The sequence below is a fragment of the Mus caroli genome, unplaced genomic scaffold (assembly GCF_978045245.1).
Source record: "Mus caroli unplaced genomic scaffold, Mus_caroli_1 scaffold_3, whole genome shotgun sequence".
Lineage (NCBI taxonomy): Eukaryota > Metazoa > Chordata > Mammalia > Rodentia > Muridae > Mus > Mus caroli.
Window position 1 is genome coordinate 123,630,248 of NW_028227258.1, and position 9,899 is coordinate 123,640,146.

Sequence of the window (9,899 nt, forward strand, 5' to 3'; positions counted from 1 at the left end):
TGACAGATTGGTAATAGATGTGTAGATACACGGATGATAAGAAGATGATAGGTAATAGAGACAGTGGGTGACAGATGATGTACAATAGATGATACATATATACATAGATGTGTAATCTATTCTTTATCTCCTCTCCCTTTTCCCCCTCAAAGTGTTACACTGAGTGGGATATGTTTGTATTTGATGCTGTGTTTGTGTGCTTTGTACATGGTCTAAACCTGTGGCACTCTTTCAGTAAAAATGTATTGGATAAGTAGATGAATAGATCAATATATCATTTATTAATCCTAAATTAAGAGTTTTATCCTGTATTATCATTCCCGTCTATCAGGAGATTTCTGATGGAAAACAGGGTTGTTTTCTACATATTCCTTGTTTGGTTTTGAAGCACTGAGCTGTACCTAGTGGTTAGTTGCTACATGTTAATTCCACATTTCACCCAGAAACAGATCATGGATTTAAATTAGTAATCAAGTCTTATTATAATAAATAAAAAGTCTTGAAAAAGTCTAGTAGTGTTGGCATGTAATATACACAGGTGCTGGACCATGGTGAAGGGTGTGGATTTATTAAATTTACCTATTTACATATTTAGGGGCAAATATAGATAGCATATATTATGTTCAGGTCACTAATATTCCATATTAACTAAAACCATTGTTATCCTCCCCTCAGCAGAGGCTTCACTGCATAGGTAGAAGTGGGTGGAGAAGTAGCAGGTGCTCACGTCTGCACTGGGGGCTCCCTGAGAGGCAGGCACTTAAACACCTTGTCTGAAGTACAGTGACTTTATAGAGACCTGACTTCTGGTAACAGTAACACACACAGGCAAGCTAGCATCTACATCTCTTTTTCCTCTTGTCTTTGGTGGTACAGTTTAAATATCATTATCTTTTATAAATATATCTTCTAAAATGTAAGGACGAATGGATGGTCAATCAAGATTACTTCTCCAGACTCTTGGTTCTGGCGGTGTAACCCCTCAGCTCCTAAGATCTCTTGTAAAGGGGAAAGACTGCATCTACATCAGATACATAGGATATAAGGTCAAAGTTGGGAGAAAAATGAATACTGTGTATGTATTGAAATTGTTCTTTACATACTAAAATGCATAAATAGTAAGTGGATAATAGTATATTATTTTATAAGGTCTTAAAACTGTCATAAGAAAAGTGTAGAAATTATTTTATTTTTTATTTTTTCCAGGTTCCAGTTGTATGAAACAGAAGGCATTGTGGTTGGAACAGTCGCTCAGCTGCCAGACGGAAGCCAGACGCCTGAGGGCGTGCTGCTGAGACTGTGACTCCCTCCCGCAGTACTGTGTCCTGACTTACTGTCATGTGCCTACCCAGTAAGGCTGCCCTTCTCAGCAGAGCCCCCATGCTGAAGCAGTCTCCACCACCCCGAATAAATGCAGATGTAAACTGCAGTTCCTCCATACAACCAAACCCGGTTTTGAGTATTTTCCCATTTGGTAAACGTGCATGTGCCACGGTCAGGTGTCTCCGCAAAGGCAGTGTTCCGTATTTATTGTTTTCTGCGTTGTGGTGTGTACTCAGTCCCATCGCATTGTCTGGTATGCCTGGTTCTTGTGTATTTAATAGATGTTACTCAATAAAGCAATTCTTGCAACTGTTTTCTGTCCACTAACCTTCAGCATTGGATAAAAACAAGTGTCTGTGTTGATGCCACACGGAGGTGAAAAATGACTTTGTGATGAATTTTCCACGGGGATCAATTCTGGTGGTGTAGAGTCACTCGGATAGTTTAAATCTCCCATTTTCCCAATCAAGGACCGTGTGTGTCAGGCTTAATGTGACAGAGCAGGCACATGCCAGCCACTCCAAATGCAGCCACTATGTGCATTCACAGAGGCTCTGAGCCATCTTCTACCTGCCTGTCATCCCACCTGCAAATAGATGGACCATCATTCCGGAAGCTTGGACATTCTCAGGGACAGAGCAGTCAGTGCCTGGGGGCACGTGTCAGGCAGAGACTCCAGGTCCAACTAAGGATGATGCTCTGATCCCTGAATCATTCACTGGCTGCCTTCGACTCCTCCAGCTAAATGAAATGTAATCTATCATTGTAATTGAATGCTCACTGCTCTGAGCTGTTTCCACTTGCCAGTTACTGCATGATCAAATTAGCCCCAGTCAGAAGCAATTGGGTCCATGTGAATGGCTTGGTGGAATGGATGTTCTTTGAATGTACAGTGTGCTGTCTATCACAAATGATACCAGGAACCATCAGTCACAGCACTCATTTTGTTATTTGATAGAAGTGATGGGCCTGCACTTTTCTAGCCACAAACTCTTTCCTGTTTTCTTCTTTGCACAATTGCACACAGGATGTCTGGATGCCATGGTTAAGGGAGGAATGTGGAGCAGCTTAGATGGATCGTGCAAGCATTTGGCAGGATGATTCGGAAGCCAAGGATGGTTTGATTCTTGAGTCCTGTTCATCTCCCCAGCCTTGGGGACTCGGTGCTCTCCACGTGCTGTTGCTAAGGGGAAATGGGGAAAGAGAATTTGGAAATTGAGCACAAAACCATTGCTACTACTGAAAACTTTGGAATGTTTTGGTGAGAGGCCAGTGATGGTCACTGCATGTGGAGGGCACAAGGAGTGTTGTTTGTGGAAGCTCAGATGCGTAATTGCTTGCAATGCGTGTTTCTCATGGAGAGAAACACTTTGAGTGTTTGTGGAAGCTTTCCCTTGCCTTGTGTTTTTCAGTGTCAGCCAAACTCATTTCCTGTGTGTCATCTGTCAGTCATAACCAGGGTGAGGGACAGTTGATGAACTCACTCAAAGTTAAGGTGACGAGCCGGTTGATGCTGACAAGTCAAATGTGAATGTTTCAAGGATTGAATTCTTGTCCCTATGGGACATTGATTAATGACACTTAACAGGACTCTTGGAAGGCAGCCTTAAAAGTGTTTCTGAATCTGTTGATAAGTGTGCTCACACCCTGTTACTGGAAACAGTGTGACTCCTTACACACTTAGACACATTTACCGTAGAAGAGGAGCCTCCAACTTCTTATTAGGTGTATTTTTTTTTAAGAAAGATAACCCAAAAGCTGCCAGTTTTTCTATTCACTTTGAATTATTAAGATCATATTTATTTAATTTTATTATTTTGAAAGTTGCACCTTGTGACCAAAGGGCAAAGACAAGGCATTAGGGAGTTGTGTTTCCAAGTGTCTTTGTGTCCATCTTTATAAGTGTGGAACAGATGTTAGGGGAAAACCTGTTGGAAAAGAGGTTCTCATAAGTATTCCTTGGGGTTTTTTCCCTTTTGTTTTGTTTTTATTATTAACTGAGTTAAAGTAGAACAAAAACAGTTTCTGGCGAGGACCAGGCTGACCAGGGTGCTGCCGCCAGCCTGCTTGCTGTACTTGGTCATTTTGGAGTGAGGGAGGGGATAGGACCACAACTGGGAAAAACAGTGACTTCTGCTCTATTACAAAGATAAGAAACGGTCCCACAAATAAAAATAATAATAATAAATGGCTATTTTTGAAATTCAAATATTTAAATTTTGTAAATCAACTGTTTAGGACGTCATGTGTTTGTAACATTTTTTTTTGTAGTGACCCATTACACCCCTTCCCGAAGGTCAGTGACCCTGGTATGACATGTGGTGAAACATCAAAGAAGTAAGCGTCTGAAGGGGTCCAGGAAAGTTTGGGGGATAAGAGGACCGGGAAACCGGTGCTCTGTGGTATACAATCCATCCTCTCCCACCCCTACCAGATTCCTCAACCAAAACCAGTCCAGTACTTCAGAGACAGGAACAAGTCCTCCCGCTGTTTGGCTATGCAACTGTTCGTTTTGCTTACTCTGCCCTCCGTCAACACTTTCCACAAATGTAGTTGCAGACAAATGCTTTCTTTCTGTTGTTCGCTCTGTGTGGGGTGTGTAAATAACCTAAAATGTACATTGAATTTCACAGTGTAAAGTTTTATTTTATTCCTTGTATTATATAGTATGCGAAAACATCCCGATGTACATGAAGTGCAGAATAAATCTATTTGCTTTACAGAAGATGCCTTGGTTTAATTTCGTCTTTTAAATAGTAGCATGTGCTTGATATACTTACAGTAAGATGTTTTTTAAGTTTATAATTTTAAAAACCATTGAAGGAGAGGGAGATTAAAACAACAACAACAACAAAAACACTGTCCAAAGGAGGCTAAGAGGCAAGATTTAGCCTTTATCTCCTGTGAAGCTTAAATAGTATTTGCCTTTCTGTTCTCCCTCTCCTCTGACAGAATTCCTACTGTATCTCACTGTCAGCTTCTTACTGTGACCCTGTGACCTGTGTACACACGTATGTGCCCCTTGGTTTTACTACAGTCTTAACCCTGAATATTTTTTTAATTTTCTGGAAAAAAATGAATTGTTTTCTAAATAAAAGTGTGCTCCTCCTTTGGTAAGCCTGAGTCCCTTCTCTGGATATTTGTTTTCCCCAGAAGAACCCAGTACTGACCATGCATGTGTGTATAGATACCATTCATTTCATTCATATGTACATATATCAAGTGTGTGTGTGTGTGTGTGTGTGTGTGTGTGTGTGTGTATTCTGTTCCGCCCAGGGGAGGTTTCTAAGAAGGCCAGCAGTTATTTTTCCTTCATGACTTTATAATTTAATGGAATTCCCTAGGGCTCATAATTTTCTGCAGTCATTCACTTACTCATATTTTTGTACACTTAATAGGTTAATTAAAAACAAACTTATTCTAAGCAATTTTAATGTAGGAGGTGTTTGAGCAGCAGTAAGATATACTTAGGGATTTTAAGAACATTTGGTCAAGTAGAGTTCAGCCAGTAGGCAGAAGAGACAGGGACTCTTCAGAGGCTTGGGCAGCATTTTGATCGATGCCAGCTTACAGTGAGATACGTGCATGAATCACATTGCTGCATTTAAGGGAAATTTTATTATGTAGTATATGTACTAAAGTTACCGTGAAGATCTGACTGCCAGTCACTCCATCACAATATAAATAAAAGCCAATATGAAAATAATTCGGGGGAGAGGGAGCAAACACAGAGATCCACAGCCAAACATAGGGGAAGTTCAGAGTACCCCACAGAAGAGGGAGATGAAGGACTGTAGAAGCCAGAGGGGTCAAGTACACCAGGAGAACTCAGCCCACAAAGATCAACTAAGCATGATTCTTAGTTCTTACAGATTGAAGTGGCAGTCACAGCCTGCATGGGTCTGTCTAGGTCCTCTGCATGTATGTTATGGTTGTGAGCTTGGGTTTTTGTGGGAGTCCTAACAGTGGGAGTCAGGGATCTCTGACTCCTTTGCCTGCTCCTGGAACCCTTTCCCTCCTACTGGGTTGCCTCCTTCAGCCTTGCTGTGAAGGACTGTGCCTAGTCTTAGTGCATCTTATGCCAAGTTCAGTTGATATCCCTGGGAGGCCTGCTCTTTTCTGAAAGGAAACTGGGGAAGAAGGGATCTGGGGGAGAGGGGCAGGGGGAGTGGAGGGCTGGGAGGACTGGGGGACTGGGAGGAGAGGCTGCAGTTGTGACCTATTATTATAATGAGAGAAGACTAAAAAGGAAAAATAAAAGAAAATTTAAAAAAGGTAATTTGAAATGGGCCATGTTTAGCTTTCCAATTTCTTTCAAGTTTTTTTTTTTTTTAATGTGTGAGGGTTTATATATATTTGCCTATGTCTGTGCAGCTGTGTTTGCATGTGTGCATTTTTGTATGATCTTGTATGTCTGTGGAGGGCCATGGTTAGTGTCAGGAGTTTTCATTGCTCTTTATTTTATTCTGAGGCAGGGTCTCCTGAACTGAACTCAGAGATCCCCAATACTAGCCAGCTTACCCCAGGGGATCCTATCTATGCCTTCTGACTGCTTCTAGGGATTTGAATGGGCCCTCGCACTTCAGTCGCAGGTGCTTTATCTACTGAGCCATGTCCTTAGCCATTTGTCATTTTGTAAATGTTAAAGAAGTAGCCCATTGTTGATTAAATGTACAGCACTTTAAAATCCACTTTCCATTGGCTACCCATTTCTGTTTGGAGCCTAGGTTTTTGCATCATGAGTGGATGGATTTCTTTTTCATAAGATGGACATACTGGGTCTTAGGGCATATGCCCACTAGCAGTTTTACTAACAAGTGCCAGTCTTCTGAGGCGGTTTTATCCATTTCTACCCCACACCAACGCTGTACAGGAATCTGTCATTCTATGTCTTAGCCAACAGTTGCCTTGCTTGACTTTCTCCCCCCACACTACCCCCACCTTTGTTTGATTGTATATTATTATGCATTGATATTTGAATTTTTCTCTGTCAGGGATGGTATTAAGCATTACATAAAATTATATTAGGATATTATAACTTGGAGAACACTCAGCCATGGTCCCCCCTCCCCCAAGGCTCCTTTCAATATGTCCTTTGGGTGATATAAGCAAATGTGACAAGTATCTTCTTGGACTCTGCCCTCTTGCTCTAAGTGGCATACGTTAACAAAAAGAGACTCATTTTTTTTTCCCATGTGAAGGGTCTGATGCCATTGTCCTGTCTTCCTCTAATATTTTGGTTGCACTGAATCAGTGATGTAACCAGCATTGTTGAGTAGAGTGATCATTTTCCAGGATGTTGTTTTAATCTGCAGCTTTTCACCAGCATCCTTTGTTGGGCGTTACCACAATCTGTAGCTCCATGAGTTCTCATAGGATATTGAGAGTCCTTGCATCTTCTTCTTGAAGCCTGCCTTAATTTCCATTGGTGTAGTGTGTTTCCATAAGAACCTTAGAGAGGCTTAAGCTTTGATTGCCAACGTTTCCTTTTATTTTTCCTTTTTAGTCTTCTCTCATATAATAATAGGTCACAATTGCAGCCTCTCCTCCCAGCCCTCCACTCCCCCTGCCCCTCTCCCCCAGATCCCTTCTTCCCCAGTTTCCTTTCAGAAAAGAGCAGGCCTCCCAGGGATATCAACTGAACTTGGCATAAGATGCACTAAGACTAGGCACAGTCCTTCACAGCAAGGCTGAAGGAGGCAACCCAGTAGGAGGGAAAGGGTTCCAGGAGCAGGCAAAGGAGTCAGAGATCCCTGACTCCCACTGTTAGGACTCCCACAAAAACCCAAGCTCACAACCATAACATACATGCAGAGGACCTAGACAGACCCATGCAGGCTGTGACTGCCACTTCAATCTGTAAGAACTAAGAACTATGCTTAGTTGATCTTTGTGGGCTGAGTTCTCCTGGTGTACTTGACCCCTCTGGCTTCTACAGTCCTTCATCTCCCTCTTCTGTGGGGCACTCTGAACTTCCCCTAATGTTTGGCTGTGGGGCTACCTTTAAATTCATTTTAGAACAGAGAATGACCTTGATCCTCCTGCCTCAGCGTCCCAGGCGCTGGGATTCTAGATATATGCCACCATGCCCAGCAAGTTCAGGGTGCTTTGACAAATCTGATATACTCACTAGCATAATTGCATTGAATATTTTCTGAGCCTCCCAAGGCTCATTGCCCCTACAATGTAAGCAGCAGAGTTGTGGGCCATTATCAGCATGGTACCTGCTTAGGCTTCTCTGCAGACCAGGATTAATGCAGTACTGTCTTTTCTAATGTTGTCCTTCTTGTGTCTAAGGAAAGTAATATACTTGTGAGAAAAGAGACCATGTAAATTAACCATGTGCTTTTTCACATTTGATGGTGCTTTAATAATTTGGCTACCATATGTCTCAGGGAGGCAGAGTGGAGCAGATCCCTGGGGCTCACAAGACAGCCGAGCTTCATTCAGGAGCACTGAGACAGTGGGAGACCCTGTCCAAAACACAGCAAGAGCACCAAAGGAATGCCACCCAAGATTGTTCTCTGTTTTCCACTCACTGTTACATAGCTGTACACATCCACCCACACATACATGCACCAGCACACACATGAACACATACAAGCACACCCTATTTCAGTAATGTAAGCCCTCACACACAGGCACACACATGAACTTAAACCAAATGTTTGCCATTGTCATTATCTGTCATAAAGTTGCAAGCTTCTGATGTGTGCAGGTCCAAGGACACTGTAAAGACTGTGTATCCAAACCTGAGACTGCCAGCTTCCATGCAGCCAACCAATGGTCACACTGGTGCCTGTGAACAAGCACAGTTGTTCATTCTACTGAATCAGTATGAAAGATCCCCTTTGGGTGAGGCTCATGCCCAGAAGAGAAAAGAAAACTATTGCCCGCGCTTTTGTTCCCCCTGGTAAGAACACGCTCAGGGCAACCGGAATCTTCTGCAGTACAAACTTTATTGCTTACCCCATCAGGAGCCAGTGGAGAAAGGAGCCAGAGAGAGAGCCAGAGAGAGCCAGAGAGAGAGCTCCAGAGAGAGAGAGAGAGATGGCGGAGCCCCCTCCCTTTTATGGAGGACTGTCCTCCGCCTCGGACGTGTCACTCCCTGATTGGCTGCAGCCCATCAGCCAGAGTTGTCGTCACGGGAAAGGCAGAGCACATGGCGTGGAAAGCTACCCCGGCACATGCGCAGCTTGCTTGTTTACTACTTAGAACACGGGTGTCAGTGCCATCAGCGCCATCTTGTAATGGCAAATGTGAAGGCGGCTCCTTACATCTCCCCCTTTTCTTTTATATAAGAGCAATAGGCCACCCATATTAATGAGAGTGGAGATAGAGGTCAAATCCCCAGTGTGTAAAATAGGGGCTTTACACAAAACCTCCTCCCAGGCTCATCACCCAAAGGGGTCTTGGTCCACTCCCGTGTCGTTTTTCCTGGGGGAAGGACACTTGGACACTCAACCTTCTTGAAAGATGACATGTCTCCCTAGAATAGGCTCATATATGCCACAGAGCCCTTCTACTGCAGTGCTTAGCCGTGCAACTCTCTCGGGCTGCTGAAGCACACTCACTCTATCCCGTGCAATGAGACTAGCCTCGTGGGGTGCAAGAGCTGAGTGGCCAGCGACCTATTGCTTAAGCATAGATAACCATATATCAGGGGAAGCACCATGTTCTAGTGCTGCAAGCGCCTGGGAAATAACCACCATGTTTGTCTCTCCTAGTTTGGGCCTTAAGCTTACAGACCAATCAAAGAAGCAACACTAATCCACAGCAAAGAACAGCTCCAAATAATTCCACCCCCACCCATTCTTTAAAGAAGGAAAATGTTGAAAAGATAGTCCTTAGGTCAGGGACAGGTCCAAGTGCATGGGGCAAGTCTCAATTTTTAAAGGGTCTGTTCAAATTTAGCCGTCCAATTCTGTATCTCCCAATGCTGCTCTCCCTTTGTTGTTATCGCACTGGACATCACCAAGACGAGGGACATCAGTATTCCCTTGGTCAGTCTGGATTTTTCGGGTGAGTCTTTCTGGTATCCAAAATGGGTTGTCTTCATTCTGTGGAAAAACACAAACAGCTCCCCTGGATCTTATCAAAATAGGATCCGGGCCTTTCCATTTGTTATTTAAAACATCTTTCCATTTAACCATCTCTTTGGGCCTATCTGGCTCTGAACAATGTCGTTCAGCCACGGTATGGCCATGAGAATCAAGATTTAAAAAATTGAGTGTAAAAAGTGCTGTAGACACAGACACTCTTGGTACTCGGGGTAGAGCCTCCTCGACTCCCCCTTTCTATTTTATTAGATGGAAGTCCAGTCAGGTGGGTCACGTCCATCTGACGGCAGAACTGTTGGAATTTTTGAGATGTATAAGCTGGTCCATTATCAGTCTTAAGGAGTTTGGGTTTTCCCCAAGCACTCCATGCCTCAAGACAATGTTGAATCACATGTGAGGCCTTTTCTCCAGTTAAAGGAGAGGCAAACATGATGCCAGAGCATGTGTCAATGGACACATGGAGATATTGAAGTTTTCCAAAGGAAGAAACATGTGTAACATCCATTTGCCAGACCT

The 9,899-nt window shown here is 43.2% G+C and overlaps 1 protein-coding gene across 2 annotated transcripts in view; it reads left to right on the forward strand.

Annotated features, from left to right (window-relative positions):
* Positions 1-4,180, forward strand: part of Ankrd50 (ankyrin repeat domain 50) — a 35,806-nt gene extending 31,626 nt beyond the window's left edge. For both annotated transcript variants that reach the window (XM_085835943.1, XM_021158477.3), the window contains one exon: positions 1,207-4,180. The gene's annotated coding sequence lies outside the window, so the exon portion shown is untranslated. The remainder of the gene's footprint in view (positions 1-1,206) is intronic.
* The last annotated feature ends 5,719 nt before the right edge of the window (positions 4,181-9,899 follow it).